Below are 22,368 nucleotides of genomic sequence, written 5' to 3'. Positions count from 1 at the left end.
TCAATGTTCACCTTAATGGTAGTGTCTTGGTCCAAGGCCCTTAGGCCAACCTCCTTCTCTTTGATCGAAGCATCCCGGGGCATATCAATTTCCTTTTCTCTCCCGCTATCCCTTCTCTTCCCTATTCAGCTTCCCTGTCTCCATCATCTGCCACTACTCTGGCAGCCTCTTCCTCCTCCTGGGCTACCTTGCCCTCTCCTTTTACCTTCTCTGCCCTCCCTCGGGCTCATTCTACACCTCCACAGGGATTACCTCAGATTTGTACCTCCCCGAAAGGCTTTCAAGGATGGCAACCTTCTCCACCTCGCCACTCTTAACTCTCGCTTAGCCGTTAAACACTTCTCTGACATCTGCCATCTCCTGGAAGAACTTGACCTTGATGTTCTTGGTCTCACAGAGACATGGTTCATGGCCAGTTCTCTCATGAGCTTCAACACTCTCCTTCCTGATAGCTACAAGATCCTCTCCACGCCCAGATCCAATCGCTCTGGTGGGGGTGTAACCTTGATCTTCCCAGAGTGGATTGCTGCCTCTGTCATTCGTATGCAGTCCTACTCCTCCTTTGAATACCTGGTCTGTACGCTTTCTCTCTCTCATGGCCGCTCTCTCACAGTGTCCACTATTTACTGGCCATCCGGTCAGATCTCCCCCTTCCTTTCTGAGTGGGCATTCCTCTCTTCCTCCCTCCTTGCCTCATCCACTTAACTCCTCCTCCTCTGAGACTTCAACATCTATGTTGATGCTTCCTGTCCTTTGTGACCTTTGCAACTCTCTCTCTCTCTCTCTCTCTCTCTCTCTCTCTCTCTCTCTCTCTCTCTCTCTCTCTCTTCCTCTCTCTCTCTCTCTTTCTCTCTCTCTCTCTCTCCCCCTCTCTCTCTCTTCTGCCCTCTGGCCCAACTCACTCTGCAGGGCACACTATCAATGTTATTGTCTCCTCTGACCTCCCCCTCTCTAACCCTCTCACCACTCCTCTCACCTAGCATGAACATTTTCTGCTCTACTCCCATCCATCTCTCTCTCTCTCTACTCCTCCGGCCAAGCCTACCCCCACATTGCCAGCTACCTTCTCAGTCATTTGACCCATGAATCGTGTGTCAGTCGAACTGTTTGGTGCCTATTTCTCTCCCCCTCTTGCACCTTTGGCTAACTCTCACCCTAACACAGCCCTTTCTATGCTCCACTCTGCTATCTCTGATACTTTCAACGCCCTTGTCCCTGTCACGAGGATCCGCATGAAGCCTAAAGCCAAGTGCAACTCCTGGTACGACTCAGATCTTATCACCATTAAACGCAAGTATAGGGTGGCAGAGAGGAAATGGCTGGCATCTTGTACATCCTCTGACAAACTGGCTGCCACCTACTCCAAATGCAATACCGACTCTCTGTTCTCACTAAGAAGAGAGCTCACATTCAAGCCCGCATTTCTGCATTTTCTAACAACTCAGCCAAACTCTTTAAAATCTGCAAGGAGCTGGCCAATACTGCCACAGTCTCTAACTCTCCTGTTCCTTCCCAGGCCCTCTGTACAGTCTTGGCATCCCACTTCATCTCAAAAACACAGGACTTCATGTGCACCCTCTCAACTTCTCCTTGTTCTCCCTCCAGCTTCCCCTCTTCCTCCAACACCCAAGCAGCCACTGTAAAAACTGGAGGGGAGTATCTGTATTCCTGCGCTCTATATGGCAAAGTAGAAGCACAGAGCACCCCAGCCAAGGTTCTCTATTCTGTAGCTGTGGTCGAGCATCTGAGGCTTAAGCTCTCAGGAGGTGATGCAGTCTGGTTCTTAAGTACAGTTTAGCCCCCAAGCACCCACAAAGCAATGTCCACACACTATGTTAGTGAAAACAACACAGTTCTTTATATAAATAGGCTCAAGTTATATAAACAATCACAATAACACACTTTGTGCTCACGTTAATCTAAAATGGTAAATATATACAGTTTCTATGTGGTACCACAATTACTTTTGATTTCATTAAAAATGCATCAACTGTATTCAGTTCAAATGTCATACAGATCAGTTAATAAAGTAAACCAATAATAGACATAGGAGGAAAGTAGGTTGGTTAAAACAAGAGGCAGAATACTGGCCCTGTTACCTAGACACAGTTCTGTGTGAGGATCCCCCCACCTGTAAATACAGCTATAATACAAGTTCAATCCATATATTGTTCATATGAGTCTTATTTCCCCCTAGAAAGGTTCTACCACCCCAATGTACCTGGAATAGCAGAGTCCGACGTTAGGTCGTCAACTGATCCTTCTTGAGCCGCTCCCTTTAAGGCCGGAGCCACGAATCATCGAGATCCCACTAGGAAATGCTGAACAAAGGAGTTGAGGCAGCAGCTTTAGTCCTGGAGGTGCTTGACGACGATCAGTCGTGGACGTCCTTCGAAGATGAGGCCTGCACCCTGACGATGATACTTCATTGCTGCATAGAGTTACTGATGAACTTTGGCCCAGCAAGGGTGTTGAGACATAGTTGTCTCTGTGGTCTTCAGGTGGTGGGAAACCCACCAGTGGATGCTTCTCGGCGCGTTGGCGGCCTCGACTTTTGCTGTCAGGACAAAGCGGTCGATGGTGCAGGTGACAGACTCCTTCGTTCAAATGTCTTAGGCAATGGAGCATTGCGGCTCCGGTCAAGGATGATCGTCATCGATGGTGATGGACTTCAATGTCCAGGCACTTCGCTTCATGATTCCGCGGCGGTCCCCGTCTCCGGTCAGCAGCCTTTCGTGGACTGACTTCCACGGCGCTTCGGCAAAGGTTAGCTGGTGCACAATGGTCCCTCGTAGATCGGTGAGTGGTCTCCTAGCCAAGTCCTCTCTTGGATCATTTCCTTGAAGGCTCAGCAGCTTCAGATTGGTGAAGGCCTGCAGCAGCAATTCATCTTCTTCCAGTGGGCTTCAAGGTTAAGCATCAAATATAAACTTCAGCTTCTGAACAATTTCTAGCAATGAGGAGTCCCCATCAATATCTTTTGGTCTCCCATTCATTCTGCTGGGTCACACTCAGGCAACCAATCATCCAGAAGGGCATTCATGCAGGCAGGCAGTCAAACAGGCTCACAGTGCATTCAGGCCATGCTCCTCCCCCCAGACACTCACAACAAGGAATGTGTATTGGGACAAGTACCCAGCCATTCAGCACTCCACACTGCATTCATCCCAGTTTTGGGCAGGGCTGTCTCATTCATTATATTGCATACCAGAAATGAGACACCCATAACATGAAGTGCATACTATTCACACACTCCATTCACCCAGGTCCCACCCCAAGGATGTACCCACAACATACATGGGTAGGCTCCAGTCATTCTGGCCTGGACTTCCCTACAATACCATATATGGAACTTCCAACCAACAGCCAGTCAGGGAGAAGGGACAGAGTGAGGGCTTCCCAGGAATCTGGAAAAAAAACAAAAAAAACAAGGTAACAGGCTATAGAAAACAACTGATTCCAATGGCAGGGCCTGGGTATCCCCAAAATGGAGGATACTCAGAGCACCTTTCAAATTCAGCATGGAGCTGCCACCATCCCATACCCTGCTCTGTGGGCCACACACAGGTGCCCAAAAACATACACTAAGGGTACAGCCTTGTACCCCCACCCATGGGTGCCATAAGGGTACCCCAAGGGTCTGTACACCAAACCAAAAGAGAAAGAGTGGCACTGCCAGGAGTCCCACATGGAGCCCTGGGCGGAAAACAGTACAGAAAACACATGAGAAAGGACTACAGAAATAGGACAGGGAGGTCCTGTCCCTCCAATGCATTTCCAGCATCACAACCACACCTGACCCTTCTCCGCCTTTCCTCTCTTCTCTCCTGACAAGGTTTCTAGACAAGTCTGATCTATGAAAATCTCATCAAAACAGGCTCTTCCCTGTTCTTCCAAAACCATCAAGGACTATATTGACAGCCTCGCTCCAGCCTTGGCTGACTTCTGCAATCATTATTTTGCCCCTGGAACCTTCCCCTTCCCCTGAAGCACTTCCTTGTGCACTCTCTTCTCAGGAAACCATCAGCCGACCCCTCCCTTCTGGCTAACTATCGCCTAATCTCTATCACTCCTTTACTGGGCAAACTCCTGGAAAATCTGTCCATCTCCCAGCTTAATCATCACACTGAATCTGTTGGTTGTCTCCATGACAATCAGACTGGCTTCAGAGCAGCCAGAAGCATGGAAACTGTTCTCCTGAACATCCGTGAAGACCTGCTTTCTAACCTTGACTCTAATCTCCCCTCTGTCCTCATCCTACTTGATCTTTCCACGATCAACCATGCCATCCTGCTCAACCAGCTCTGTGATAATCTGGGTATCATTGATCAGGCTCTGGCCAGGCTGGCTTCTTTCTTCTCTGACAGACCCTCCCATGTCCAACTTGGGGCCTTCCTCTTTTCTGTTTCTCTCTCCAACTGTGTTGTTCCCCACGGGTCTAACCTTTCTCCTTGGTTGTTCAACCAATACCAGGCTGAGAGGAGCTGCAGCGATGTGGTTGTGCTGCCGTTTGGAGTTCCCCCTTCACTGTGCCTTTAAGGAACTTGCTGGTGCTGGTGCCGGTGGGCGTGCTCTACTTAAACTCCCCCCAAGCGCGCGGAGCGCGCACGGAGTCGAGCGTAGAGTCAGTCTACGGCAGTCGACTATCTTTTTTCTTCCTGAGAGGAGCTGCAGCGACGTGGTTGTGCTGCCGTTTGGAGTCCCCCTTCACTGTGCCTTTAAGGAACTTGCTGGTGCTGGTGGGCGTGCTCTACTTAAACTCCCCCCAAGCGCGGAGCGCGCGCGGACTCGAGCGTAGAGTCAGTCTACGGCAGTCCACGGCTGGTCGAGGCTGTGAGGCTCCCAACGAACAGTGTGACTGCAATGACGGTGCAATAAGGCACGAGTGGCCAGGCGGTTCCAGGCACTGGCCCCCTCACCCGACGAAAGACAATCCAACAGCGTCGGATGCAGAACCCCTGGACCGCTCTGAAAGCCGACTCGTCGCTCGAGTCCGCGAAGGTAAGCTCAGTGCCACGGAAACGTGTGACTGAGAATAGTTTGGACTCACGTACAGTACAAACGATATCCTGCCACCGCGACATTCCCTCACCTGTACTAAAGAATAAGCTTTCTGAATGTTTATCAACTGACTTACTTCCTGCCAGTACAGACACCTCTATTTTTGAGAACGGGGCCGAAACTGCAGGCCCATTGAGTTTGATCATCCCTTTCGACAACCCCGATAGTACAACTTGCCTACTATCATCTGGTCATGCTGACCTAAATGAAGCTGTAACTGTTGTTGACGAGTGTCTCATTGAAGTGAGACCATCGAGCCTGTCAATAGACTCTGTGGCCATAGGTGTGACTGAGCCTGACCTAGTAAGCGAGGTCGAAAACTCAACTGCAATCATGGATGTAAATAAAGAGGAAGCTTACCTCCCACAAAGACCTTTACTATCCTTGCTTGAACTGCCTTTCCTTCAACGAAATGTTGCGTCACCAGCCGCGGCTACTCACATTCACTCCGACAAAGGAGACAAGTTTTTTACGGCGTTCGACTTGACCGACGCCGAGCTAATGGAAGCCTCGCAAGACGAGGATGACACCATATCACTAAACGATTTGGACGTACCATCTTCAAAACTTTTGAAAGAACCAGCTATTTGCGTCAACGATCACAACGACACCATTCTGGCCGGTGGCACTACAGCGACCAATTCAAACAACAAGAATCAAATAGATTCCAAAAACACAGGACAAAGAGCCACCCCCTGTCGAGAAGCTGAAGTAAAATCTCTCCAAAAAAAAACATTCCAATGTGCCTCCTCCATTCACCTACGGACTCAATTATTTGAGACTGATGACGCTACGTCGCGAACGAGCAGTTCCCCGTTCGTTGGCCAGAACCAACGAGTTCAGGAGACTTTTTTCGACCGGGCCCACAAGTCAAGTAACGCGCTGCTAAAACCTCCTTGTGATGCACTAACAGACCCTTCGTCGGGGCTTTCCCCACATTGTGGAAACCTAGTACACAGCCGCAGCTGCTCTGATGATAGAGAAACCCATGCTTTAAGTCGTCGGTCACACAACTCTTGTATCCAGCATCATAGAATGTTGCCCGTGCATTCTTCGAGACACAGGGGAACGCTCTTAAACCCACCACACGCCCCAAAGGGTGCCGTTATGAACGTAAATGGAGACTCATCTTTAACATCTGATCCCCAGTCTGACTCAGTAAATAGCACCCATTCAAATACGGCCGACAAGACTAGTGCCGAGTCTAAGCCTAGCCTCTCGTCGGCAGCAGCCATGCAGATCTACAACAACGTTTTGGCCGCCTCATCAGCTGCACTTCTGCCCTTCCTGAAGATGTATGAATCGCTTCACGAGGCCCACAAAGATCAGTCTTCACTCATCATTTCTCTAAAAGAAAAGATGGACAGCTTCAACTCAGTTACAACCTTTTTACAAAGCCAGCTTACCCAGGAAGCTGAGCGAACTTTGCGCTGGCAAGAGCGCCTAAGCGACCTTGCCGCACGCCATCATTGCCAGAATGACTCTCTTGCAGACGGTCTACTTGAGGCAGTGAAGTGGATGCGGCACTCCACCGCTGAGTCGATATCCAGAGTGGACACCCAAACAATCGGATTATCATCTGTGAGCACATCCGACGCAAGCTCAATTCCTTCATCAGAGTCCTTGAGTCAAGGCTCTAATAAACTAAAAGAGCGGCCATTTCCCAGCTCTACCGCCAACTCAATACCCAAGGCCATCCCCTCAATAATGTCTCAACTGACTCAAGCTTCAGTATCAATCAAGCACAAGTCTGACTCAACTGGCAATGCCTCAGCGCCTGCTCAACTTACGTGCCAATCACAGCTTGATCCACCAGTGATACACATTGACACGATGCCTATAGTGTCATTTGGTATTTTCCAAGGACCGCCAAAACAACAAGAAGGTCAACCAATAACCACTGAAAGTTTCTTAAAGGGTCCATTGACACAAACACGACCAAGAAAATCGAGGCAGGTAACCAGGAAAGGTGTACTGTCTTTAAACACACGAAACCTGATTCGAAATCTACCCACAGATGCGAACACATGCCTTTTTAAGCGTGCTGATACAACTAAACAGACTGTGGCTAACACCGCAAAAGATCAAGTCAGATCAACACACGCTGTCGGGTCATCGGAAGTCCACTCCAGTAAGCGTCAAAGAATGGACTCCGATCCTGAAAGCATTGTAGGGAATGTCTCTAAATCCATGATCGATATTTGCGATCTATCCACATACTCCGATGACACGTCGGACGTTCAATCTACCGCTAATCCTGGCGTGGCATTGGAAGTTCCACAAGTGGGGCGTTTTTCAAATAGAGTGTCAGCATCAAGCAGCAACACGAAATTTGATAATAAGTCAAAGATGTCTGAGCAAAATAAGGAACAAAAGTCATCTCGCCTGAAACCAAAACATACCAGCTCTCAAGGAAATAAGTCTGTACGTTACATCTCAAAGGCTTCCACATCAGTGAGTTCTCAAACCAATCTTTCAATTTGCAAATTAAGATTGCAATATTTTCATCAAGACGAGGATGATTTGAACTTGAACCGTCGAAATGTGATGAAATTATTCACCTGTATCCCATCACTACGAACAATTATATCTGACGACATAAAAATCGTGCAGTATGCAACTGAACGTAGCTGCGATCAAGTTCTCTTGCATATCTCGTCTGCCTTAGTGCGCAATACCATCTTGAACGCTGCAGACGAATTACTGAGCTATGGATTTGATATTTCTCTTAAACCACCAAGCCCTAGTCATGCCAATCCAACGATAAGTCCAGGGCAGGCCAATATCAATCAAAAGGACCAAAGACGTTCGGACCCGCGGCAGACTGACCACACTACCGACCGTCAAAGATCGCATACTGATCAGACTTTTAAAAGCAATACGAGAAATGGCAAAACAGACTGGCATTAGCCATTAATTTCCGGAAACGAATGTCCACGTGATTTCATCTCTTGGAACACCAGAGGGTTCTCCCATTTATTTAATCATTTTGATGTAGATTTGGGAAAAGTTTTTGTCATGTGTTTACAAGAGACATGGCTAAGTGTGCCTCTGACTAGAGACGGATTTATGATCTTACTAAATCCCGCAATCAAAAACAAAACAGGGCGTCCTTCATCAGGCCTACTAATGATGATTAGGATTAATACATGGTGGCAGCTTAAGGATGTATATATCCCCAATCCTTTCGTACAAAGCGCCTTACTACAATCAAATCATCAAAACATAGGCGCGAGGAAGCATTTGCTCATTTTAAATGGGTACTGGAACCCGGGGAAAATCACTACAAAATCCTTCATCGAGTCCACAATTCACATACTTGATGACGTCATATTGAAGCATAAGAACCTCTCAATAATTTGTGCAGGAGACTTGAACTACAATTGGTTCAAGTACGATGAAGGAACTCAGAGTTACAAGCCAGCTCCTGCCAAAGAAATTGCGTCTCGGGGTCGTCAATGGAGTCAAGCACTCCACATGAGGAATTGCCAAATGGTTAACGGGCATGAGACAGGTGACCGCCCTCCCAAACAAACGTGGTCAAACAATAAGGTTCATTCAATCATTGATTATTTCTGGGTATCGCAAAACCTGTTTGAAAAAGAATTGTCATTAACAATCGTACCCATGACTAACAGTGATCACAATCCTATGCGGCTCACCTGTCCGGTGGAATGGCCAACAGAAAATCGATGCCACGACATTCCTATCTTAGTGAACGCAGGTGGCAACCGTTTAAGGATCGACAAAGCAAAAATCCAAAAGATCAGCCAAAACTTCAGCAATGACGAAGCAACAGCGGTTGATTATCTCCCCTTGCTTTTCGATTTCGTAACTGTTCGAGTGGCAAATTCAACCATGGGGCATAAACATAAACACATATCATCGACAATTCTGACGCAAGCCAAAAAAGCGATGCGACACGACGTGAGGAAGCTGAAGAAGTTGCTCAAGATCACCAACGACACGAGCTCCATAATCTCTGCAATCCATAGACGTCGTAAAGTGTATCGTAATTGGTTAAAATCTCAGAAAATCATAATAGAGCAGGACAAAGCTGAGCTATTAATGAAACAACTAGTCCAGAAAAACTCACGGGAAACATGGGCAATCCCCAAATCTGGGAACTCCAAACATCAGCCCATGGCGTCAAATGAAATTGACTCAGCACAATGGATGCGCCATTACGCAAACATTTTCAGCAATTCACAACATGAAGTCGCAAGCGGCTCTAAGCAAAATCTGTCTTCATGGGACTTGCGTATTCCAGTCGAAGACATAAAACTCGCAATTCGGTCTTTGAAGAACTCTAACGCCGTCGGGCCGGACCTCATAACGAATGTAATGTTAAAAAACAATGAGGCAGAATGGGCTATTTTCATAGAATCCCTATTTGCAAGAATGTTTTCAACGAAGAAAATACCTGTTTCTTGGCGGGATGCTATAATAATTCCCATCCATAAGAAGGGCAATCGGGCCGACCCATCCAACTATCGCCCGATTGCCCTGTCGGATACCATCGGAAAAATGTTTGCCTCTTTTCTACGTCAACAGCTTGCTCAATGGTCAGTCGTGGAACAAATCCCAGACACGCGACAAACAGGATTCACAAAAGGAGTCGGCGTCGAAGTGAACTTGTTGTTAATGACCATCTTAAAACTTGAAAGTATAAGGGCTAAAACACATCTGTTCGTCGCCTTTATCGATCTACGTGGCGCCTTTGATAGTATTAATCGCTCTAAGCTATGGCAAAAATTGGAAATCTGGAACTGTCCAAGTAACTTGATCGACCCAATAAAAGCGCTTCATGCAGACACAGCCATCCGCATACGTTTAAACAATCAAGGCGCCCTATCTGATCAAATACCTACGAACATGGGCATGAAACAAGGCTGCCCACTAGCTGCCGAGCTGTTCAAACTCTTCATTGCCGACATCCCTGCCCATCGCACAAATGTGAGATGTTTTCCACCAATCCTAAATAACACCGAAATTGGATGTCTCATTTATGCGGATGACGTGGTCCTTTTAGATAAGACCCAGATAGGCCTACAACGGCAAATGACAAACTTACATGAATATTTCATCAAAAACGATCTGGAGATAAACACTGACAAGACCAAGATCGTCGTCATTGGTAGAACATACCTCAAAAGACGAAGGGCCTTCACTTGGTACATCGATAAGAACCCGCTTGATGTAGTAGACTCAATAAGATACCTAGGAATCTCTTTTAATAATTCCCTCTGCGAACATCACTGGAAAATCGACCTAATAGCTCGAATGACTCAATTCAGCATACAAGCACAGCTCTTGAATAAATCATATGGGAAATTCACTCTTACTCCCATATTGACATTCTATTCTCAAAAAGTAGTACCGGCTATTACTTTTGGTTCGGAAGTGGGCTGGAGCATAGATGTGGCTTTTTGGCAGAAACTCGAGGGTATTTTTTGGCGGCGGGTCCTGAAGCTACCAACATACATTTCAATGACCAAGTTAAGACATGAGCTTTCCTTAAACTCGTTACATACTACTGTCTTGTGGAAATCTTTAATGGCATTCCGGAAAATGATTGTAACGCCCAAGTCTCCTGCTTATCAGATCTTCTCAAAAAGTGCTGGACCTGGTCACTCCAATTTACTTGAAGAATGGAAACAACGCTTGGCACAGATATTAACTGGTGCCGATTTAAATACCGACTAACTAATAACGAGACCACAATCTGCGAAAAAAAAGTTTGAGACTGTGAAGTGGATTCAGAATAACGAACAAAGGAGAAAGATGGCCTCAACATTAGATGCTGGAATAGGTGAACTTAAGCTGGGAGTTCCATGTAACTATCTGACGAACTGCCCGTCGAGACACCATCGTGAGCAGTTCCTGCGAATACGGCTGAATGCCATTGACACAAGAGCCATGTTGTGGCTTTGTCACTCCAAAGAAGTAACTGATGATATATGCCGATTTTGCTTGAAGGAGCCCGAATCCCTAGAACATTTAATAACTAAATGCACGACAATCACAGCAAAACTTATCCTACATCATGGGAACTTCACTCCTGCGAGCCCCGACTCTCGAGATTGGTGGTCTCAGGCAATGGCAGGCAATTCTTTGAAACTATGCTGTGCAATAGTTGATTTCATCGCCTCTCTCAAATTGAAGGCTGTGGGTCAATTAACACAGATTGTGCCGCCCTAATCATGAAGCTAGATGGTACTTGAACGGTGGCTTTGGTCGTTCCTGTGTTTTTATGCACTTATCTTTCTTACATTTTCTCTTGGTTTGGTCCTGTGTTAGCGTTTTTGGAGGAAAACGTGACAAAAAATGTTTGTAATAAAAGTCTGATGTCACAGTGTTATGCTGAGACATACTAGACTGATGTTGCAATAAAAATAAAAAATTAAAAAATAAAAATACCTGGCAACTCTCGCCCACTGAATTGCTGCTCTCTGCCCCATCTTCCAGTGCTATGGGGATGACACCCAGCTCGCTTTCTGGCTCCCCTCTTCCACCTACTCTCCTTCTCTCATCCCGGTTTGTATGTCTGCAATCCAAGAATGGTGTGCCGTCAATGATCTCTGCCTTAATGCCAGCACACAGAGAACCTCCTCATCAACACACCCACACCTATCTTTCCCTGCACTCTCTGGGCATCCTCCCTAGGTCCTCTTCCTGCTCCCACCTGTGAGGCTAAGAAACTCAGGGTTATCTTCAACTCCACACTCTCCTTTTCTCCTCACATCTCTGATGTCTCTAAGAAGTCAAACTACCAACTGCACCTCCTTGGAGGTATTCTTCCTTTCCTCTCCTTCACCCAGAAACTCACTGTCTCCAGAGCTCTGGTTCTCTCTAGGCTTGACTACTGTAACAGCTTCTTTTTAAATCTGCATGCCTCTAGTCTCCGTCCTCTGCAACTCGTCCAGAACAGGACTGCAAGACTGTCCAGCACTGACATCTCTCCATTGGCTCCCAGTGGCAGCAAGCATCAAATTCAAGACCCTTTGTATTGTCCACAATGCCGCCTGGGGCTTGGGACCCAAATATTTCCAGCTTTCCCTTCTGAAGTATCTTCCTACCCAAGCTCTTTGCTCCTCCTCCTCCTCCAACTCCTAGAGGGTCAATCGCTTTTTCAAGCAATGAGATGGGGGCAGATCCTTCTCTTCGGCAGGCGCCTTCCTCTGGAACAGCCTTCCTGTCTTTCTGAAACTTGAGCAGAACCATCTCCGGTTCCGGAAGCAGCTCAAGACTTTCCTCTTTGCTTCTGCCTTCTCTCTTTTGCTTCCCTGCGATCTCCTGTCTGATATTGTAATGGATACCTGGCTACCCTCTGAACTATGGGCCCAGGTCTCTGCCCTTCCAGTTACACACCTGCACTGCCGCTTGGAAAACCCTGCACTTAGGGCTGTATCTACAACCCTACAGTCCCTGTACTTGCACTATCTAACATTTCCTGCCTTCACTTAACCCCTGCATTGCCAACAGCTGGCTGCACTTCTTGTTTTGCGCTGTTTGATCCGATGTCCTGCACTTGCTCCTACTCCTCTTTCCCTGGCACTTCTCCCCTCTACTCTCCCCTGCACTTGCGCAATCTCAATGTCACTGGGCCTAATCAGATTGTTTTCTTGTCCCCCCTTGTTCTCCTCCCATGCCTCAGTGTGCCTTGAAACACTGGTGTATATGCGCGCTATAAAGAAAATATAGCATATTAATGAGAGGATGCATCAGAACATATGTGGGGTGAGTTCAACAAAATCAATGGGATCATGAATTTACATGCTTGACTGTCAAGATGCTAGGAGGCGCAGGAAACAGGACCCTTTTGCATGAAGCACAGAGCAGAGACCACCTACGATCACACACCCTCTCCCAGCCATCTCTGAGCAGCATACCAAGTATGCTTAAAGGCAACAGAATGCAATAGAAAAACACTAATACATGGAGTGTCAGAAAATCATGCACCTACTTAAATACCACTACCACATCACTGACGCATGCATTCTCCACCTCATTGGCAATCACATAAATGATGCCGCTGGTCATGCACCGATTGCCCACGGGCATACCACTAAACCATGACTGCAAAGGGGGCACTCTGCCTGTATTGTCTCAACCAATAGATAATCATGGATAGTACAAATGTGCTAGCCATGAAACTAGCGTCATAGAAAAGCATTGGCACTTCAAAACTGTTGGGGTGGTCAGGAAAGGTGCCCACAATCAAGCAGGGTTTATGTTGTGCGCACCATATGTGTGACTCGGGGTGTGACAAATTGAGCATGATGTTGCAATTCCATATGTATCCAGTGTAGTTAATTGTGAACGGGATATGATACATTAGTGTTACTTTTAGGTTAAAGTCGATACATAATTGATCACACTTGCATAGAAAAATAAAATGCTGAATCCACAAAATGAAATATATATATGATTCAGACATAATGTGCTATGGAGTGCCCAAAAGCATGCAATGAGGAGTTTTCCCAATGCGCATGCGAGGAAGGGGGTCTGGCCTGAAGAACCCACTGTAAAGGAAAGATATAATTTATTCAATATGCATGCACTCTGTGAAAACATATAAAGGGGATTTATGAATCTACATGTAGTGTGCTTTTCATAAACAGATGAAAACACAGCAGTAGGGGTTTGTCTTTGAGAAACTGGTTCTGCAGAGTTTTCAGAGGCCAGAGGATGGACAAATAAGTAACTATGAAGTTAGCGATGGTCAGCTCAGCTAGAGGAGCCGACCATGCTTTTTAATGGCCTGATAGTATTGCAGAAAGCAGGTGAAATCTCTTGAATGCATGGGAGCTTGACAGAGGCTATTTGTTTTTGACCGGCAAAAAAGAGGGGTGAAGCAATGCTCAAGGCTTAAGTAATTGAAACCCAGGAGTTTCAATTGTATTCTCAAGATGTGCTGTGTGTGTTGAAATGGCAGTTGTATGGATTAGAATGTTCCAATGGAGCCAGTGAGCCGGGGCAGATGAAATAGCTATCGTTAGTTCAAGACAACCTGTTTATACAGCTCTCCTCATATTTCCTAAAGTATCTATGCAAGACATGTGCAATCACAATTAAGGGTAAAGGGCTAAGGTCAGTTGTTACTAGTAATTAATTATGTTTGCACACAAATGGTAAACCGATTGATGATGTCATGACCTACCATGGACAAATCCTAAAAATCTGTGTGCTCTACACATGAGCTGAAGATGGTAGTTATGATAACGGCTACCAATGTGAATGTAGGAATTGAAGAAAGATGGGATTTCTTGAAGAGGTTTTGTCCAATCACATGTGGGGTGGATTTTAATAAAATATATGGGAGTGTTGTAACTGTTGCAACATTGTATATAATGTGTCAACGTATGTGGTTCAGTGACACTTGGGTTAGTTTGACTCCATGGTGTCATCTAGTCCCCCCCCCGATGATTGTACAATAAAACTTGCTTTACGTACAAAACATACATTTGTTCCTCGGGTGGTGCGCCCGCTTGGGTTAAGATGATATATATGTTTTATCTAGTTTGTTATTTTAGAGGTGTGAGGTGGTATCCCACCCAGCACGGCCATTGTGATGTTTGTCCAGATACCATTCAGTTTGCTTCTCTGGATGGCAGGAGCCCTCAACTAGAGGTAAGGTGTCATCTTATGGTAAGTCCACATGTAGATACCTTCCTGAATTATACCCTTGGCATTCTTCATTCGGTATTGACTGTGTGGGCGGAGCCCTCTCCTTGCTTTTCTTGGTGAAGTAATGAAGGGAAAGTTCCTGTAGTCAGGGAAAGATGGTTTTGTAGTAGAGTAGGCAGAACTGGTGATAATGATTGCGAGAGCAGAAGTGTTGTATTGAAAAGCATTGTGCTTCTTCTATGCTCGAGTGAAGGAGATATTTCGGAAATATTGGCCAGTGAGTGTTTTTTGATAAAATGCTGTCTTTTGTGTAAGCTTGCCAAGTAGAATTAAAGCCAGTATCTGAGCGAAGTGATTGTAGTGAAAGTGAGTATGGTGAGTGATGATTGCGAATAACCACTAAGAAACTGGGATGGGTAAAAAGTGAGTTCTTTGGGTGAGAAAATGTTTTTCGCTGCAGGCTTTGATGTTATTTTTTGAGAAATTCTTTGGGGTAAATTTGGTTGCAGTATGGAGACTCTGTTGAATCATTTGTGTCAGGTACTTCCTGGCTATAATGTGAATATTCTAAAGTACCAGAGGGAATGTCTGTGGGAAACTAAGGGTAAAATGCTCAATTCTTGGCCTATTGAGGGAACCGATGATAAAGTGATATTGGAAAATCTGCATACTTTTTAACTATGTGGCCAAGGGTTTTAAATTAGAGAAGCTGTTGAACATCTTAGAGCTCTGGAGGATGTATGAAAAGACAGGAAGGCCCATAGTGTTAAAACAATGGATGAAGGGCAGAAAAAGGAGGGTGATAGACTTTCTTCTGCAACTCCCCCATATGGGTGGTATCCTTTATTGCCCACAGAAGGATACACAGTATGTGAGTTCAGCCCTCCATTTTCCCCTGAGGAATCACCAGACACTGCGAGATGGACACAGGTGATGTCTCCATGTAATGCCTCCATCAGTTGCGATGCCTATGAAAGACTGATAATAGAGAGCAGAAAGGGAATAACTCCCACAACTGCTAGGTTAGCATATGGATTAAGGGTGCAAGAAAGAGAAAGAGTGAGGCCAGAAGTCAGAAGAGTCGATTAAGGATTGAGAACGAGGGAGAAGGAGGAGGTTAGGCCTTTTCCTGCTAGGATAGGGGATAGGCTGCAAAGGGTGGTAGAGTCACAGGAGCAGGAAACAATGAATGAAGTGCTGAGGCTAATGAAGGAAGAAGTAATGCTGTTACAACAGCAAAGAGACAAAGAGCGGGAAGAAGGGAGAAGACAGGTAAGACAGGTAAGGGATGTAGAGGAAGGAAGGTGGAGGCATGGACAAGTTCTTGTCAGGTTGGATAAATCATTTATCAAGGAGGACAATGTGGACATGGAGAACAGAAATGTTCTCATGGGTATGGGATGCGAGCAGAGAGGACAGGAGTCGGTACCCTCTGGTAGGGCTGTGTATGCTTCTGTGCCAGTAGAAGTGAAAGGGGAGGTGATAACAAGAGTAGAAGATGAAGAGGAATGGGAATCGGATGTCAAGCAGGGAGAGCCATGTGTATCAGTCCTACCTCCTGCTCCAGAATCAGCAACAGATAATACACCACGGGGTGTTAGGACGTGCCAGTGGCATGGCCGTACTAAGTAGCAGGGGAGAGATGGGGGAAGCCCTAGTGAAAGAGGGTGCAACTCAGTTTCTTTTGCATCAAAAGGGTCTGGGAAAGGGATATTATGACCTGCTGTTACACATGGACATGAATATCTTGAAGACACTCCCTTTGCTCCCTTCAGGGGCGGGAGGTGGATGGATGAATTAGAGAAACATACTGCTGGTGTCATGTTGGTCATAGGGGACATGAAAATCTTATTCACGGCCCTAATGTGAGAGTGGTCAGACGAGCATTGGAGGAGATCGGTCTATCTGGGAATTCAGTTGGATACAAATGCCCATGATGGAGAAGCTTTTAATATTTTCAGGTATGGGAGGCCTTGTGGATTATGGATCCTGATATGCCTGATATAAATTCAATTGTAGCCAAAACAATGAAATTGGGTGATGATCCTGCCGCTTACATGCAGTTAATTTAGGAGACGTGGTGGGCAGAGACAGGAGAAGTGTGGGACAAGAATGGGTCCATTTCTCACCACATGCTAAAGAAGGTATTTCCCAAGGAAGTTCAGCACAATCTAGATAAAGTGGTAGGGATGAAGGCCAAGAGCTGGCCAGAAATTCTAGCACATAATGCATTTTTGGGCAAGCTTGTTCAGAATACATTGGCAAAGATCTATTATGAATTATGGAGGGTTTTATGGGATTCAGTGCTGATCATGTGGTAGGTTGGGACACAGGATTGTCGAGACAAGTCACAGTATTTTAAAATGGGAGCTCAGCAGTGACAATCCCCAACCCTACCATATGCCCAGGCACTGTGCTATCACAGCAGGCATGGGTTGAACAAAACTCAGCAACTGGGACTGCACAGATCTAAGGGATCCCACTGACCATGCCAGCACAAGCACCGGTAGAGACATGGGAGAAAAATCCTTTACCCCAATGTGCGGTTAATCATTACACTGGAGAAAGTGTGTTTGGAGGGAATCCTTTTTCTTTCCCTGGTGCTAATATGTACCAGGAGTAGGACAGCCCACAGGGGTCCTTGAAGTGTCCAGTCCTGTCCATTACCACCAATCCAGAAGAGGAAACCAGAAAGGTGTATGGGTCGAGGATGGAGAGTTCTCTGGGGCTATCCTGTCGGTTCATTATAATGAAGACCTACGTATTAAGGTAGATACTCAAATTGTATCTGCCCCTATTCTTGTATTGTACAGACATCCCAGTGGATCTTCTGAAAGGAGACCTCTTGATCAAGCTGTGGATGTTGATTTCTTTCACTTAGGAAGGTATAGTGTGCTCAACTCCAGATGTGTATCCGGTAAGAGAAGCAGTGCATTTGCACGCATAGTGTAGTGACAGCATGATCAGGGGTATACCTGTACTTTCAACCTTGTTTCTTTATGGGGTAATGGTTTTGGTGGGTTGGGTCCCTGGGATCAGAAATCATACACGGTGGGTACCGATTGAGTTTTCATTTTGACTGGTTTTGCCACAGGAAGTAACATCAGACATCATTTTTATGATTCTCTTAAAGGCAGTAGTGATCAAGAAGAACAGGGTAGTTTTCTCAGGCACATATGAGGAAGGTGGAGAATGATGCACAGTTCTGTGCATCGATACAACCGTATTGCTAAGGGATGTATCTGACGAGCAATTGCTCGAATACACCAAAGACACAGGAAAGATGTTTTTATTTTTATTGGGGTGCCTTTCCAGGTAGCAAAATAGCAAATAGAAGTACCACAGACCATTCTTATTGTTAAAAATACATTGCCATATTGGAAGGCAGATTTGGAAAAGTTACGGGACCATTTATGGACCAGCAATCCTCATGATGTGGGGCTGCTAAAGAGTGGTGGAGCAGTGTGAATAAAATTGAAACCTAGAGCAGTATTACCATGGGTTAAGCAGTGTTCCATATCTAGAGAGGTGTAGAAAGGGTTCATGAGACTATTATGGTGTTGTTGAAGTGAGGCATAATGCAACCTTCTGTTTCACCATGCAACACAGCCATCTACACTGTGAAGAAAGCAAAGTGGTGGAGTTGGAGGATGGTCCAGGATGCGCGCCCCCTCAATAATATTGTTTATGCAGAATTTCCGGTGGTACCAAATCCTGCTACAATTCTCTGTAATATCCCTACTTGGTGTAGACCCTTTTCACAGTGATTTACATTAAAAAAATGCATTTTTCTCGGTCTCCTTACACCCCAATTCTCAGTACCTCGCAGCGTTTACATATCGCGGTCAGAGATTGGAGCACATAAGGCTGGACCTGTGGTACTGTGAATCTCCGAGTGTCTTTAATAGGGTGGTTCAAATGTATTTGGGGAATTTACATTTGTCCAGTACCGCAATTCAGTATGTCGATGATTTATTTGTTTGTAGAACTTCAGAGGAAAAGTGTCGAGGAGATTCAATAAAGCTATTAACCCTGCTTGCGGAGAATGGGTACACAGAGGACAAAGAAAAATTGCAGTACTGCCGGACAGAGGTAATATATTTGGGGCAAGTAATATCACTTGCATTAAGGAAGGAAATGCCAGAAAGAGCCACAGCAGTGTCACGGTCGATTTCCCCACACATCAGGTACCTACCAACTTTCCCAGGACTTTGACTTCCATGAGGGCCTTTAAGGCCCCACAGACTCTCTCAGGGGCCTCCTGGACTTGGTTCTGGCGCAGTTGGCGCCAGGCTCATGCTGCTACTACCAACATGTCAAGTTTCAAACAAGGTAAAGCACGTGTGGGCCAATCTGAGGCAGGCTGAAGGGACTACTTGCCTAGGGAACTATTTACTTGGGTGTGGTTGCTGGGACTACTTTACCTGAGGACTACATTTCGGAAGCTATATAAACCACGCCTTTAGTACAGAACACGCTTCGCGTTATTCTGCACTTCTGCAGCGTAACACTCACCGTGTCTGATACCTCCAGGCCAGTGAGCTACAACGCCAGTCCAGTTCCTTCTCGAGCAACCTGCAAAGGAAGAAAAGGCATCAGGTTAGCCGCGCTGACCAAGGATCCACATCCCTACCCAGCGCTTCATTCGTACCTACCTGAGAGCTGCTCTTCCCGGCGAACCAACAAACCTCCATCCCACGACCGCTCCATGGTTCGCCCACCACGCTTGAGTCGCCGCACCTGTCGGATGAAAAGAAGAAACATCAAGTTAGCACAAATTGGGAAAAACACCATTCGAAACAGTTAACTCAGCGACATACTCACCTGAAGGCCGCTCCTACTAGCGATCCGCTGATCTTCGTCACGCGGTCCTACAGCACCTGCAAAATAAGAGAGCAGCAGGTCGGTCGCACAGAAGAGTCATAGCGCATATACAGACTTATGACAGAACTCTGGTGCGAACTTACCTTTTCTTGGAAAACAACTCTGCATTCTACGAACTTTCGCATCAGTAAGAAACCTACAAAGGAAAGACAACAAAAGGAAAACCTGAACAATTTGAACTCTTTGGTTAACCATTTTAATGGTAAAGACTTACTCATTGAGTCAACGTTGTCTGAGACTCGACAGGATCAGTGAAGTAACTGGATCCTAGAACTTTACGCGCCCCTGCATACAGCTGCAGGACAGAGAGCCTGCCATCCTTAAAGCAAAGGTGAGACATACCCGTGGGCTTTCAGAAGACCACGGGAGGAGGGTGTGGGTCCTCCACCTCACAGTTGGGTAACGCTTCATTTAACCCTTTAGGCGCACCTTCGTGGGTGCACAGATACAGAGAAGACACGTGAGCCATTTTACAGCAGACCTGCCAGTCCCATTTGGCGCCCCTGTTGAGACCAGGTGAGCGTAACAGAATGCAAAGCCTTACACAAACTTCCACCTGGGTGCCATGGAAACCTCTGAGACGGATCAACTAGCCCAGCTTCTGGGGGAACTCAGAGCAGAGGTGCATTTGGCTCGGCAAGAGACTAATGCTCTAAGAAGGGAACAGCGCACCAATGACCTTACCAGACAACTACTTCGAGCCCAGGCTGGTAATACGCCGCTACCTGCGATGGGGGGATCAATCCCTAATCAGTAAAGCAATCTAGTGCAGGTGGTCCTTCCCGGAGCTGTACCCTTAGCTCCACCAGAACGCTTTGCGGGAGACCCCAAGCGGTTTGCAGTTTTTATGAACCAGTGCCGTCTACACTTTTTATGTCAGCCAAGGGCCTTCCCGAACAATCAATCCAAGGTGGCCTTTGTGCTTTCATACCTCAGCAGCAGCGCAGCAGACTGGTCAGTACCACTAGTTAATCAGGATGACCCTCTCCTCGGAGACTTTCAAGGGTTTCAGCAGAATATGGAAAAGTGGAAAAGCTGTTTGCTTGGCACTCCCAAGGCCAGGCCTTGGATAACTAATTGCTGTCTCTTCGCCTAGGGAACCAAGACTTGTTAACTTATATTGCAACTTTCAATAGATTAGTGGTAGAGACCGGTTGGCCAGAAGACAAAAGGACTACCATATTTTATCGGGGGTTGAGAGGCGAACTGATGGACGTCTTGGCCCAAGTCGTGAATCCTCCCCGAGACTGTTCGGAATACATAGATCTTGGGGTGCAGTTAGACCACAGGTTGCAGAACCGGAAGGCTGACCGAGCTAAATTTGAGAATCGAGTGTTTGTGCGTCCAAAAGACAGCACCCCCAAGAGTTCAGACACTTCGGAACCCATGCAAATCGGAGGGGTTCGAGGACCGTTATCCAAGTCTGAGAGAGGGAAGAGGAGGCAACAACAATTGTGCCTATATTGTGGAATGGCCGGTTACTTCCTTCGAGACTGTCCTGTGAAACCTCCCAAGAAGGCAGTCGGGGTTGCCGACAAGGTCGGTGTCGAACCAGAGCTGGAAAACTACCCCGCCCGGCAAGCATAGTGGTCCGCTTGTTGAGCGAGAAGAAGGAATCCCATACCTCACATCTAGCCTTACCAATAATCCTTATTAGTCACCAGCACCCGTCTCCTATGCACGCAGTTAGGTCCTACATCGACAGCGGAGCTATAGGTAACCACATGGATCAAGAATTGGCATCAAGGATGTGCCTTTCTCTGTCTCAAAAAGCAACAACCAATTTGGTCACCACCATCGACGGAACAGAGATCTCTTCAGGTCCTGTAACACACTCGACGAAGGAGATGACGCTGTTGTGCCAAGACGGGCATCGAGAAAACATTGTCTTCGACTTAATCAAGGCCCCGCAATTTCAAGTAATTTTGGGAATGCTGTGGTTAGAAATGCATAATCCTTGCATAGACTGGCATGGCAAGAGGTTAACCTTCTTAGAATGTGCTCCCACCTGCTATCCAGAGAAATCATTGCCCAAGGCAATCGCAACAATCATGGGTCCAGCAACTCAGATACCCCCGGAATACCAGGATTTTCAGGATGTTTTTCAGAAAGACCAAGCCAACACGCTACCACCTCATAGGCCATTTGATTGTCAGATCGACATGATACCTGGAGCTCAGATCCCATGCAGTAGAATTTACGCCCTCACGGAACCCGAACATCTTCATCTAAAGCAATACTTAGATCAATATCTGGCTAACGGCTTTATTAGTCCATCCAAATCCCCGGCCGCCTCCCCCTTATTCTTGGTCCCAAAAAAGGAGGGGGACCTAAGAACTTGTATCGACTATCGCGCCTTAAACCAAGTGACGGTAAAAAATCGGTACCCCCTCCCTCTATTCCCGGAACTACTGGACCAAGTAAAGGAGGCTCGAATTTACACCAAACTGGGCCTCAGAGGAGCGTATCATCTCGTACGAGTTAAAAAAGGGGACAAATGGAAAACCGCCTTGCGCACTAAGTATGGACTTTTTGAATATCAAGTGATGCCCTTTGGCCTTTGTAACGCCCCGGTAGCGTTTCAATAGTTTATGAATGATGTCCTTCGAGAGCTGATCGACGTTTGTGTAGTCGTATATATTGAAGATATCCTTGTGTACTCGGCCTCTGAACAGGAACATGTAAAACACGTTTGTACCGTACTAGAGAAACTTCGGCAACACAAGCTGTATGCTAAATTAGATAAATGTTATTTCCATGTTACAGAGGTCGAATTTCTTGGGTTCGTCTTAA

Source organism: Ambystoma mexicanum, chromosome 2p, assembly GCF_040938575.1.
Source record: "Ambystoma mexicanum isolate Mex_15411 chromosome 2p, UKY_AmexF1_1, whole genome shotgun sequence".
Classification (NCBI taxonomy): domain Eukaryota; kingdom Metazoa; phylum Chordata; class Amphibia; order Caudata; family Ambystomatidae; genus Ambystoma; species Ambystoma mexicanum.
Note: the sequence above shows the minus strand (reverse complement) of the source record.